This window comes from Dipodomys spectabilis, unplaced genomic scaffold, assembly GCF_019054845.1.
Source record: "Dipodomys spectabilis isolate Male_0828 unplaced genomic scaffold, ASM1905484v1 ptg000069l, whole genome shotgun sequence".
Taxonomy (NCBI): Eukaryota; Metazoa; Chordata; class Mammalia; order Rodentia; family Heteromyidae; genus Dipodomys; species Dipodomys spectabilis.
In genome coordinates, this window is record NW_024870746.1 from 21,507,082 (window position 1) to 21,521,334 (window position 14,253).

Sequence of the window (14,253 nt, forward strand, 5' to 3'; positions counted from 1 at the left end):
CTGCTTGTTAGGGCCTGAGACAGAATGGAAGGAACCATGGTGGGAAGAAGGTGATGAGAGGTATTTAGCGCCTGCATTGAAGAAGGAGGAGGGTGGGAGGGGATGGAACTGATACTCAGCCAATAGTGCTGAGCAGGAGAAGAATATTGGAGGAAGAAGAATATTGAGAAGAAGGCCACTTCAAGCCAAGCAGAACTGAAGATGCTAGCTTAGGTCACAGTCTCATATTGTCTTCAATACACCAGTTTGAAGTCTTAAGCACTTACGGCTTTAGGAAGGTGTGACATGACATCATGACATTGTGTTTACCTGAGATGTGGGGCAAGAAACAAATATATCTTCTCTCCCTTATTCCTCCTCCTTTTCCTCCTCCTCCTCTTCCTCCTCCTCCTTTCTTCTTTTTGCCTGTTTCTCACCCCATACTCTTTTTCTCTTTCCATTTGGTAATTGCTAAGATTATAAGGAACACAGGATCATTTGAATACTATGTGGATGTACCTCAATCATCCCTCATAGTTAAATTCAAAGAGACCACTTCAAATAGAAACTCAAGCCAAGTAGATGTAAACACAGGCATGAAGAACCAAAGAACGGAGACAAGAGAAGCGTCTGGATTCATGGCAAATGTGGTGGCAGGTAAGAAGAATCCATGTTGGCAAAGTGTAGATGAACACGAAGTGCATTTGTGGACTAGTTAAAAAAAAGTTTACAATTGCACTAGCGTAGGCATTGTTAACTAGGGAAAATAGAAGTCTTCTTTAGAGAAGAGGGAAGATCTTGGCAGGTAGAAAAAATAGATGCCCACCTCAGATGTTATAAGAAGCTGAAGTCAGGAAGTGAAGCAGGTACAATTATGCACTGGTTTCTGGAATTCTCTAGGAATGCGTCATATATGACTCAAGACTTAAAGGACAATTGCATCCATCGAGCGAATTCTACAAGAGAGTCTCATGGTTGGCAAATGATCCAGACCCTTTCTGGCCTAACCTTAGATGCTCTTGAGAGAAATAGGCTGGACTGTGGAGTCTTTTCTAGAATGGAATCTGGTTCATAGAGTTCAAGGACGAGTGTCTTCTGTTTCTCTTTTTCATCCACATGCCTCCAGTTATAAAGTCACCAAACTCCCCACACCCCACATCCCTACGCCTTTTTCAGTTGGTGCTGTATAGTAACTAGGAAAAAAAGGTCCTCACATTGCCTGCCTTTCTGGTGAACATAGCCACTGAAATAACGCTCCTGTCACCGACCCCAAATCAGACGCACAAATGGGAGTCTAAGAGGCTCAAGATAGCAATAGGAGAAATGAAGGTAGAAGAGACAGAGGGAGAAGAAGCGATACACCAGGTTGCACTTACCAAAAAATGTAAAAGCAAAGGGACAGAAAAGGCACACTTGCCTATAAAGGAAACACTTTTTATCTAAACAGCTCACAGAAGCAGTGCCTTCACCAGCCTGCCAAGTACCCACAAAGGAGCAGACCAGATCTCACACAGAAAGGGAGAGTGGCACTGTGGGCTTGGGCGCTAAGAGGGCTAATTATCAAAGCCCTGTCTCTATCCTGTTGATATTAATCCAGGCTGGCCAGTGGAGAGGAAGAAATTACCCAGACTGATGCCTCCAAATAATTGATAATTTGCCTAAATGAACAAATCAAGCATGATTTAATTGTTGGCAAAGATTGTCACCCAGGAACGGCAAAGCATATAATTGCTTTGTATGTATCCCCATAGCTTTCCCCTTCCTTTTATCTAAACCAAGTGTAATTGTTTCATGACATTGATGAGAAATAGACTTGTGGCATTATAAGTGACACTTATGACAGAATTGTCAGTTGATGACAGCTCACTGACAGCCCCCGTGAGAAATTAATCATTTTAGATGCTTTGTGATTTGCTCATTTTATGTCACAAATGAGATCTTGTTATCTAGCCACCTTGAATCTCTTCTTTACAGTTTCTTCCAAACTTTATACACAGTTGGTTGTTTTCACATCTGCTGCTAGGATGAGGGCTGTCTCGTATAACATTTTGGGGATATTATTTTTGTGTGTGTGGGGCCAGTACTGGCTTGGACGCAGGGCCTGGGCGCGGTCTCTGAGCTTTCCCAATTCAGAGCTGGCGGCCTTCCATTTGAGCCACAGCTCCATTTCTGGCTTTTTGGTGATTAATTGGAGTTAAAAATCTCAAGGACTTTCCTGCCTGGGCTGGCTTTGAATCACAGTCCTTAGATCTCAGCCTCCCAAATATCTAGGATTACAGGAGTGAGCCACCAGCACATGAGGGCTGACTTAGGGAATATTTAGTGGTTGTTCATTTGCAAGAAACAGGTAGAAATTTGCACTTGAGCAGAGTCTGAATTTAGGGTTTTTTTTTCCCCTCCTCACTTGCCATTTGTTTAAGGAAGCTTTCAAGGGGAAAGGAGCTAACCTCTTGGGACTGATGCTAATAAAGACAGAAAGCTAAGGAAGCAAGGAGGCTATTTTTAGCTAGGTAATGGGGAATAAATAGGGCCACTGTGTGATATGTTAAGATAGGCCTGCATTCCTTTCTGCCTGGAACTCCCACACACTCTGCTGGGCGGACATCTGTTAATTGCTTTCTGTTGGACTTCACTTTGACATTTGGAGAAATGGAAGGAGACTGCCTAACCAATTTTTTTTCTTCTTCTCCCTGAACGCTGTGTCTCTGTGGAGTTTGGGAACTGGGGAGGAAAGGTGGCAGTGTGAGTTTGAAGCTTGCTCTCTGCTTGGGTTTGCTAAAACCTTCAACACAGTATGCCTAAGGCACTTTGACCTGGATTTTATTGAAACTCTGTATGTGGCTCCAGAGTCAGTCACTGAAGGTTTTTGAGTGTGTGTGTGTGTGTGTTTACATCCCTGAGGCATTGGCCAGTCAATCACAGCGCATGGTTAAATCTCTCCCGGTCTTTCCATAATTTTTATACTAACCTTGTAAATAGAATCTTAAAATACAATAAACTTTCCAATTGATAACAAAAGATGTTCTTCATCTCGTCCTGCATGCATCAGTGACTTTTTGATGAAGCAGCTCTGGTTGCCAAGCAGCAAGAAGGGAAAACATCCAGCGTCAAGAGGGGAAGGTGGTAGTTTCACTGGCCTGCAGTCTTTTCTCCTCCTCTTTCCTCTAGGCGCTTAGATTGGCAGGTACTTCAACTCAGTTGCACTTGAGCTGGTTGATGAAGGTGATGCCACCGATGGCCACGAGGTGGCGACAAAGGACCTTTTGGCCTGAGGATGGGATGTGGGCATGATTAGCAGGTGAAATGGGCCAGCCTCTTTTGTAACAATTTCAATAAAAACTTTCTGCTTGCTAACCATCCAGAAGCCACTGTTAGGAGCGAGGCTTATATACTAACGTGTGTGTCTTTGCAATAATCTGCTGAGCCTGAAAGAAGCAAAAGGATCCACCAGCTCAAAGTCACATACCTAGCATTGGCAGAACTGAAATTTAGTCCTGGCTCTGATTAGTGACAGAGGCCGTGATGTTAGGCAGTGCACTGAAAATTGGAGCAGTTGGGAGAAGCTGGATGGCTAAAATGAATGTCTCATTCTCCCCGAGTGTGAAGCTTTCCTCATTACCATGAGGGAAAGAAAAAGGCTCCAGAAAGAGCAAACAACCAAAGGAATATAACATCTTAGATTTGGAAACTTCACACCTTGCTAATTTCAACACCCCCCTCCCCCCCCCACCACACACACACCCTAATCTGACACAGAACTCTTCCTGGTACAGACCTAAAAGACGACCCTATGGTCTGTGTAGGATGATTTCTGGGGCCAGGCTGGCAGATGCTTGCAGCATGGGTCACTTTTCTATTTTCCCACAGTCGACTCTTGCAGGACTAAGAGAGATTTCTTGCTGCCTGACTGCCTTTGAGCTGTGCATTGTCTTTCTCTTGCTTTCAGAGGCTTTTCTTGGGTCTTGAACCTGCTAGTATTTGTATAGGAACTTATACTACCAGCTCTTCAGAGGCTCTGACTTACCAGCTGTAGGTCTTAGAATTTAGCAGCCTCCGTGATTGCATGATCTAATTTCTAAGTGTCTACTATTTTTTTTTTAACTCTGGGCCTGGGCACTGTCCCTCAGTTCTTCAGCTCAAGACAAGCATCCTACCACTTGAGCCACAGTGCCACCGGTTTTCTGGTGGTTAATTGGAGACAAGAGTCTCACCAGCTTTCCTGCCAGGGCTGGCTTTGAACTGTGATCCTCTGATCTCAGCCTCCTGAGGAGCTAGGATTACAGACGTGAGCCACCAGTGCCTGATGACCTATTCTTTTATATATGAAAATATAAATACATGTGTATATGCAGACACGTATATACACACACAAACATACATGTACACATATCTCATTGATGTATTTCTTTGGAGAAAGGAAATGATTAGTCCAGAGGTCAACTGAAAAGGAGAATTTAAATTAAAAAGCAATAAAATCTGCATCCTTTTGTATCTAATGCAGTGGTTAAACATGGGTTGGGGGGCCTCTCATATTGGATGACCTGAGTTTTAGTGCCTACTCTTCTGTGTGCGTGTGTGCGTGTGCGTGTGTGCGTGTGTGTGTGTGTGTGTGTGTGTGTGTGTGTGTGTGTGTGTGTGTGTGCTGGTATTAGGGCTTGCACTCAGGGCCTAACACTGTCCCTTAGTTGTTTTTTTCAGTTTTTTTTTCCTCCTACTCAAAGCCTGTGCTCTACCACTTGAGCCACACCTCCACTTTTGGCTATTTGGTTAACTGGAGATGTGAGTCTCATGGAACTTTCTGCCCGGGCTAGCTTCAAACTGCCATCCTCAGATCTCAGTTTCAGATTACAGGAGTGATCCACAGGCACCTAGCCTGATTATATGTCTTATTTCAAAGACCTATCTTTATAAGGGGAGAATTACAAATAATCACAATGAGGAGCATTATAAATAGTGCAGATGCAATTCTTCACACAGTGTTTGGCAATGAGGTAGAGTGTATGTTAATATCATTGGGCATTTGTTATTTCTTGGTAAAGAAACAGTTTGATAAAGAAATAATTTTCAGGTTTTCCCGGATAAGGAAAATTTGCTAGTAATCGATTACTAGCAATCTTGGTGAAATAGCTTTATTTTGCCTGCCTCCCAAATGAAGAAAAACTAGAGGGGGAAAGATGAACATCTCTTCTCATTGTTATTTAGTTGGAAGGGAAGTGTGAAAGCAAAATGGCTAAGGAGAGATGAACCACTGCTGACCACATATGCCCAGAAGTGTTTGCAGTCATTAGCCAAGCTGGGTATGAGGCAGAGGTCAGTCGGTGCGTGGAAACAACCGGACAGCTTTTGCATGCAAATCTTTGGTCCTTTGGTCAGAGAATGTCTCAGAGACAGAGGATGGTGGATCCCGAGGGATCTGTCTGTAGCGGCAGCAATTATTTCTCACAGTTCTTGGTTTATTCAAACAGAAAAGCAGAGTGGACTGCTGGTGGCCGAGGAAAGATGTTATTAGATGATGTGCATGGCTCTGGGACTTGGCTGATGAAATGACCCTCACAGCTTCCGTTAGCTTTCAAAATCATTTCTTAGGAAGAAAAAGAAAGAGATCTCTTCGATGTGTGCATGAATTGCACTCGTGGCGCCTGCATCTGCTGCAGAGCATCTGATGATGCAGATTTGAATATGAAAGTTGAGCATCTGGTCCAACCAGTGCCTCTCCCCCAGGGGTCCCTCTTGCCTCCTCTCTCTCTCGATTCTCTCACATTGTTGTCAAGCTAGTACAGGCTCTACAGTTCATGATTTTGGCTGCTGCCTCTCAGAATAGGGAGTATCTATCTATCTATCTATCTTCTGTCTATATTTGTCTATTTGTCTGTCTGTACCTATTTAATCTGTCTTTTTGACTTATCTCCCTGGATCATTCACAGAATTCAACTGTGAGACATTTCCACCAACATATCTAGAACTCCACGTTTCCTTTATTCACCTAATTATTATTCCTCTAAATATACAAACACATTCATTATGCACAATAATGGGATTTGCCATGAGATTTTCCTACATATATGCATCATGCACTCATAATGTCTACCCATTCTTCTCCTACCCTCTCTTTTCCCCTCTTCCTATTCTCCCTCTTTTCTCCTACTCTCCCTGTTCCAGTCGCCAGCAATCCCTCTTCTACTTTCAATTCATCTTTTTTTTTTTGTCAGTCCTGGGACTTAAACTCTAAGCCTGGGCACTGTCCTTCAGCAATTCAGCTCTACCACTTAAGCCACAGCGCCACTTCCAGTTTTCTGGTGGTTAATTGGAGATAAGAGTCTCATGGACTTTCCTGCCCAGGTTGGCTTTGAACCGTGATCCTCAGATCTCTGCCTCCTTAGGAGCTAGGATTGCAGGCATGAGCCACCAGTACCCAGCTTGTCTTTTTTTTAACTTAGAAAAAAAGTATGATAGTTTAAATTTCTAATGTTCTATGACCTGCTTTGTTGAACATTTTCCTAAAGTCTACAGGATTGTCTTCTTTGTGGCTAAATAATATTTCTTTGTGTATATATACCACATGTGCTTTATTCTCTTTCTTGTCTGTTGACATTCATTGGTTGAGTTCATATCTTAGCTATAGAGGACAGGGCATAATAAATATAAGTGGAGATATCCCCTGTGTTTATACTGGCTTTATTTCCTTCAGCTATACACCCAGGACAGAGAGGGCTGGATCATATGGTGCTTCTATTTTTAGTCTCTACCAGTGGTGTTGGTGGGTTCCTCTTTCTTCATACCCTACCAGCACTTCTAAATTATTATTCAAAGAGCTCTACATGGGGCTGGGAAGGTGGCTCAGTGGTAGAGTGCTTGCCTTGCACGCATGAGGCCCTGGGTTCGTTTCCTCAGCACCACATAAGCAGAAAAGACCAGAAGTGGTGCTGTGGCTTAAGTGGTGAACACTAGCCTTGCGCTGAAGGGCTGAGGGACAGCGCCCAGGCCCAGAGTTCAGGCCCCACAACTGACCAAACAAGCAAACAAACAAAGAGCTCTACAGTTTATAGTTGAATGCTCTGATATTAATCATTTAATTTTCTGGCTAACTCTAAACTATATTTCTGTCAGAGGTAAGGCTCTCTGTGTCTTCAGGCTCCTGGGTGAGGCAGTCTAAAATCGTAGGTCACTTATCTGCCCCTCATCCATTCCTACCATGTGTGCTTCAAATGGCCCTCGTTCACCTTTCTCTCTCCGTTTTCCACAGGGTAGGTGTTTGATATTGTCCCTGATGCCTCTAACCTTGGTATTTTTTTTCAAATAGATCTTTTGTTTTTATGTTTGTTGGTACCGGGCTTTGAACTCAGGGCCTATGCCTGCGATGTCAAATACTCTACCACGTAAGAGACACTTCTAGTCCTTTATTGTTTTCAGGTATAGGCTCCTGATTTTGCCCAGGCTGGCCTCAGATCACAATCTTCCTACTTCTGCATCCCGAGTAGCTGGGATTACAGGTATTCACAACCACATTGGCCTGAAATTAATCCTTTAAAATGCTCCCTAGGTCTTACACTTTCCTTGCTATAGACCCTACAGAAGCTTCTCATCCCCTACCTGATTTCCATCTGAAGCCCCCTTTTCTGTGCACTTTCCCTGTATTTTCTGTCCTGAGTCAGACTGCTCTCTCACCTTCACACTTTGCTCCCATTTCTCTACCTTAGATCCCACATTCAGTAGACATGTAATGAGTGTGCCAGCTCAGGACTCGGTACGTTTCAAGACCTCTCTCAGTCCCTGCTGGAGTTCTATCCACACTTTATTGCTCTCCAGAAAGCTCTGGCCTTAGCTATATTTAGATCCTATTTTTATTATAGTTTAAATTTTAATAGCATTGGTGATATAATCAAGGTGTCCTTCTAAAGAGAATTTGGTGGACAAGGCTAAAATTCCCTTTGACCACTTGAGAAGGTCGATCACGCCCCTTCCCCCCTTGCCCAGATAGTATAGTTAACTCCTGGAAGGGTATATATTCAGATATATTTGACTATTTATATTGTAGGTGCCCATTTTTTTGTTTAAGTGGCATCATACATATACATTTTGTAAAATTACTGGGTGTCTCTCTCTAAGTCAGCCTATGTGGATAACCCTTGGCTGGGAAATACTACTTTGCTATCATCACCATGGACTTGAGTACTCCTAGAATGTTCTGGGGTTTAGGTTTATAAGCAACATTTCATTAAGCACCTTGGAGAGCATTGCCTTTTGCCTGTGTGAAAATTGTACTTACTGACTCTATCTTCTTTTTTTCCCCCTTAGAATCATACAGCAGGATAAATCCATCCAAAGTGTTATTTATTGAATGATCCCAAAGTAGCAAGAATCAATATAGACATTTGAACAGAAACCTTGAGCTTCATGTTATCATTTGCACAAATTGAGACTTAAACAGGAGCAGTGCTGATTGGGAATTAACAACCAATCAGAATGCCACAGGACTTGACCAGTAAAATTTTACCTTCCCCAGGCCTAATTATAATAGGGGAAAAGTGACACCCAACTTATGACATCACAGTTATGCTTTGATTGGTCAGTTGTTCTATCCCTCATTTGCATGTGGGTGACCAAGTAGAGCACACAGTTCAGCATATTAAAATCCCCTAGACTCAGCCAGTGGGGGAGAAAACAGTAGCAGCTTACCACTGAGATACTTCTCTTATGAACACAATTCTTTGTACCAAAAATACAAAGAGCTACAGAGTATCAGGTTGTGGGGTTTTGTTGTTGTTGTGTTGCAGTGTTGGGGATACAATTAGGACTTATGTTTGTCAGGCAAATTACCTACCACTGAACTCTAACCCCAGCTTATAAGTCAGGTTTTAAAATCAGACTTAAGTTCTTGTTCCCAGCAGTTTTTATACTGATCTCTTCCTCCCTCACTATATTGTGAATAGTGTGGTGATGTGGAAATTCTTCCATATTTCTTTTCACCTTCGAATATGCCCTGGTTCCATAATAAATCTCCATAATTGATTGATTATTTGGGAGACAAATGAACGCTTCTGTCTTAAGTAGCAGGATATTTTTATCTAGGTATTTTAGCAACAATAAGGAGATGCTAGCATCTTAGAGTAGCTGGTTAAAATATTATTAGAAGTTAATTCATATTTTAGCAGATAATTCCTAATTAATTTGCTGTAGTTATCTTGTTAAATGTCAATTAAATCTCTTTACATCCCTTACAGGTTTCTGCTATTCATAAAGCGTAATTATGCAGCTATTGCTCATGTGCTCTTTATTGCTTATACAATCTACCAGTTAAATACAAGTCAAAAAGATTTATCTCCCAAGTTCTTAATAACATCACTAAATGTTCTAATTAATAATCAATAACCCATTTGCATAATTAATTGGGGGAAAGAGTCCTAATGGGATGGAGATGTGCAGCTATTCAGGCTTAAGCTGGAACTTTTATCTCTTGTAATAATCCCAGCTCAGAGTAGAAAAGTTTATTTGAGTGATTCAGATTCCTTCAGGGCACAGCGAAGTGCTGGGCTTAGCACTAATGATGAGAGCGTGCACAGTTCTATTGGGAAGCCTTGCTTATGTCGTTCCTTAACAATACATGATGTAAGCATCTCTGTGCAGTGTCACCTATCAGTTGGATTTGACACAGGCTCATGAAACCAAAATGAAGTTACTTCACTTTTCTCAAAGGTGATTTAATTTTCTGATTGAGTTAATTTTCTGAATCTGAATCGGCCTGATGTTGGTACTTAATGCAGTCACATTCAGATAAACTTAGTCTTGTGTTATATAGATTAAATTGTAAATGATTTTTAGCTGGACAAGAGGGTGGTTTTACAATGGAACTGTCCAATTCTGCATCTACAGAGGAACTGTCCAATTCATGGCATCTAACTGTCTTGGCTATCGGCTGTCATTCTTAAAGATGTATGTGAATGTATGGTCTTTCAGAGAGCCCTTTCCACACTGCTTCAACCACAAATGTTCAATCACCCCTTTCTAGATTGATCTCAGTCCATCTCCTCCATCCTGGCTCACAAACCATCCTTCAGTTTCCTTGTTCTGACTCCCAGACTCCCATTTTCCCCTCTGCCATTCCTCAACCCTGCTCACCATTCTCATGGAGCCCAAGAAACACTAAGGTGCAGTTAAGGACCCTCTCTCTACCCAGCATACCTTACAGCCTCTCTACTTCCTGTTCTCTCTCTCTCTGTCTTTGTCTCTCTCTCACACACACACACACTCACTCACACACACACACACACACACACACACAGAGGCACAAGGGATGCTGAGGGCTACATCCCCATGTGAGTGCGGTGAGCCATAGATCTTTTCTTTCTGACCCCCACAAAACCAGTGACTCTTGTTTGGAACCCTTCTTCTAAATTGTCTAGGGGGACGGTGAGCCCATAATCTCATACTTCCTGAACTTCCTTCCTTGTCTTTTCTCTTGCTCTCTTATATGTAGAGGAAGGGCTTGGATGTAGAGGTGGTTCTAGGTAGGCCAAGTCCCTCTCTTGTATCTTCTGTTTTATACCAGGAGTCTCAGCACTTTGTCTTAGAAGCTGACAGTGTAGTATCTTTGTCTTCAGCTCTGTGGTTAAAGATGGCCTCTGGTCAACAACTAGGGAAAGGATGATCGCAAGGGGCTAGAGAAAATAACTAGATGAGTGACATTTCAAAGTGTTTCTCTGCCACATCCTTATCATCTCAGAAGGAGGCTGTGGATGTTGTTATCTATGCAGTTATCTGATGCTCATGCCAAAGAGGACCAGTAACACAAGGCAAAGAGGTGAAGTTAAGTTCCTGAGAGACATTCCGATTGTGGTGAGTTCACTAATCCCACCCAAAGTCAACAGGATGCATCAGTGGACCCCTCACAGAGACTTATAGTCTCTGACAAGTTTCCTGAACTTCTTGTATAACACAGAAAAATAGTGCTGTGCTGATTTGTTTTTCATTCCAATATTCTGGCTTCACTTAAAGAAATAAGTTTATGTGCTTGAAGCTGTGAGCTGTACCTTCTAATGGCTTTCCTACATGCAGAAAAACTGGATTTGAAGTAAAATTCATATCATTGTTCACTGAACTACAAATTGCAATTGGTGGAAGAAAATAATATTTTGATTCGGAAGAAGAAAACAGCACCACCCAGGCACATCGTGAGCGGCACAGTGCGTTTGTCTCCTGTCAGCCACACTTCCACGATGCGACCATACATCAGAGCACCCCATTGAAAAGATGACTGCTTGTCATTTCCCATAAGTGTCCGCCCCTTTCAATTGTCAACAAGGAGCCTTACCTCTTCATTCCTGCTTATTCTTCCTCCTGACTACTTTTTTACGGGCATCTTTTACACCGAGACCAGGATAACAGAAGTATGGTGAAACTCAATTCATCTACATACAAAGCCTTGTTCAGCACTAGCACCATGGACAGCAGCCTGAGCCAATCTGTTCTAATAATCGCCTGGCTCATTCTGGCAGGATACTCTTCAACTCAACCAAGAGAGATTCCTCTCTGACCTGGAAAGCCTCTGTGGAGGTCCATCCAGCCTCCTGCTATTGACTCTGATAAAGGCTTAGATAGGGAATGTTTCTTTCAATTGAACTCTTTCCTGGTGTCTTTTACTTTCTTTTCTCCTCACATGGCTTATCCATGAAAAGATTATGAAGCAGGTAAAGGTTGTTTTGGGTGCTTTCTCTTCTCTCCTAGGACATTCCGGTCTTGATTGTCACGGAGAAAGGTAGATGAATGAACTTTCCCCTTCCCAGACATTGGTCTCTTGCAAGATGAATCCTATAAGAGAGTGGTGCTTAATACAAAATGATGAATTATTAATGATGACATTTCAGGACTCTCAGAAAGGGAGACTGAGGTTAGGATGAACTTTGCCCACATCTCTCAAATAATGTCATACCTGTAAGATCAGCCATCTCTACTGAGTCAACACAGCCAGCGTAAACTTGGGGAAAACTGAATTGGTTACACTTTTAAGAGCTGTGCTGCTTTGATCAATGTATTAAATCTCTGTGAGCCTCATTTTCCTTATCTGCAAAATGCAGATGATGGAGGAACTGCATGGGTTGTTGTGAGGCTTCCATGAAATGGTGTAGGGATGCACTTTCTACCATGTCTGCCAGCTATGGTGTTCCGAATACAAACTGGCTATTAGTATCACTCATGGGTTATCTTTCATGAAGTCAGCCAAAAGTTTTTCAAACAGCCTAATGGGAAACTAAGAAACCAGTGTGTGTGTGTGGGGGGGGGGGGAGTTGCTTTTCTTGCTGATAAACATTACTGTGTGGCCAACAAATATCTTTCTCTCTAGCCAGGATAGAGCAGTTTAAAAAAGAAGTGAAGGAAAGAAAGGTACAGCAAAGTGACAAGTTCCCTAGAACACTGTAAGGAATGGCTGCTCCAGGCAGGTATGAGTCAGACAGCTCCTCTGTCCTTTACCCTAAAAACCTCTGTTTTATTTTTTTTCATTAGTTATTGTGAATGTCAGGGAGTTGCGTTGAACCTGTGCATATTTCACATCTCTGTGTTTTGTATTTCCCAAGACTGACCCATGTACAGCCTCTTTCATTCTGAAATAGAGTTTCACTTAGCATACAGCCAAGTAGATAGACAAGTCGTGATTTGGTGAAACCTGGAAGAATTATGAACTGTAGCAAAAAGAGTCAACCAAGGGATCACAAGGCACATTTTCTTTTTCCCCTGGATATCAGTAAATATGTGCATCTTCAAGCATCAGAGAAATAATCAAGTACTCCATATATTTCCCCCTCTTTGTATGGCTTTTATTGGTATAGCAACATTATTCAAGCCAGGTTCTTCCAGCTCCCAAGCTGATTTCTTTTGCATCTGTGTTTATATTGATGCTATTCAAACAATGATCCTCCACTCCCCCTGTCAGCTTCCATCGTGCATTTCACACATTATGAACTTATTTAAACAAAAATCATCCTCTCTGGGTAAATTTCTTTCCCATCTGTTTCTCCCCAGCCCCACACAATCAATTCTCATTTCCAAGCGACATTGTAATATCACTTATTGTCATTCTCTCCTTTTCAAACCTAAGCTATTTCTATAGCGTTCCAAGGGGGAGAAGCCAAGAGGGAAGTGCAGGGTGCTACTGATTTATAGTCAAGAAGTTGTTTCTTATTCAAACTATTTCTTTTGTGGGGGGGGTCCGGTCGTGGGGCCTGAACTCTGGGCCTGGGCACTGTCCCTCAGCTCTTCAGCTCAAGGCTAGTGTTCTACCACTTGAGCCACAGCCCCACTTCTGGCTTTTTTCTTTTTGCTTATGTGGTGCTGAGGAATCGAACCCAGGGCCTCAGGCATGCAAGGCAAGCTCTCTACCATGGAGCCACCTTCCCAGCCCTTCAAACTATTTCTAAAAGGCTTTAGATCAGTTTTTAAGAGCAATGAGGTCTCATCGGTAACCCTACTTCATAGTTGCTGGATGATTTAGAGTGAGTTTTTAAATATGCTTTCACTAAATGTCATTTTAGAAAGTCTGGGAGGGAGGGAGTGTATCCAGATTATTTGAAATATCCAGATTTGGCATAACATATTGTAGAATACACACCCAGATGTTTTCCTGAATTGTTCATCCTTCTGTAAAATGCTTGATATAATAGTGACAGACTTAATTGCCTATTAGAATCAACCTGAAGTGAGGCTAGGGGTAGGGATTCTTTTGTTGTATTTATTATTTATTTATTTTTATTGTAGAGGTGACATACAGAGGGTGTCAGGCACGTAAGTAAGGACATGAGTACAATTACTGTTGAACATTGTTTCTCTCTTCCTCCTTTTCTCCTGCTATCCCTTCCCCTGACTGCCCTCTTCCCTTCCCCAAGGAGTAAAGTTTAATGTTTCTGTATTTTATGAAGCAATTTAAACATGGAAAGGTGAATCTGCCCAGAATAGGGATCTATTTTAGCCTATTAATATTCTCTCAAGTTTTCTATTGGTTTAGAGATTGTGTCCTGTTTCTCAGTCTCAGGAAGACCTGTTAAAAATACTTCAACCCTTTCTAAATCTGTGCACCTATCCCTGCATAGATACACTGCTAGCCCATGAGGAGGAATTTATTCTCATAATCTGCCTACAAAGAATAAATTTCCTCCCTCCTTTGCCAGCCTGGTCCAGATGAAAGATGCAGAAATTTCTGCATGCTCCCAGGGCCAACTGTGAGAGATCGGCTGAGATGTTTGAAATAAACCTTTATTTATGTTTTTTGTCTTTGAAGAAATACCT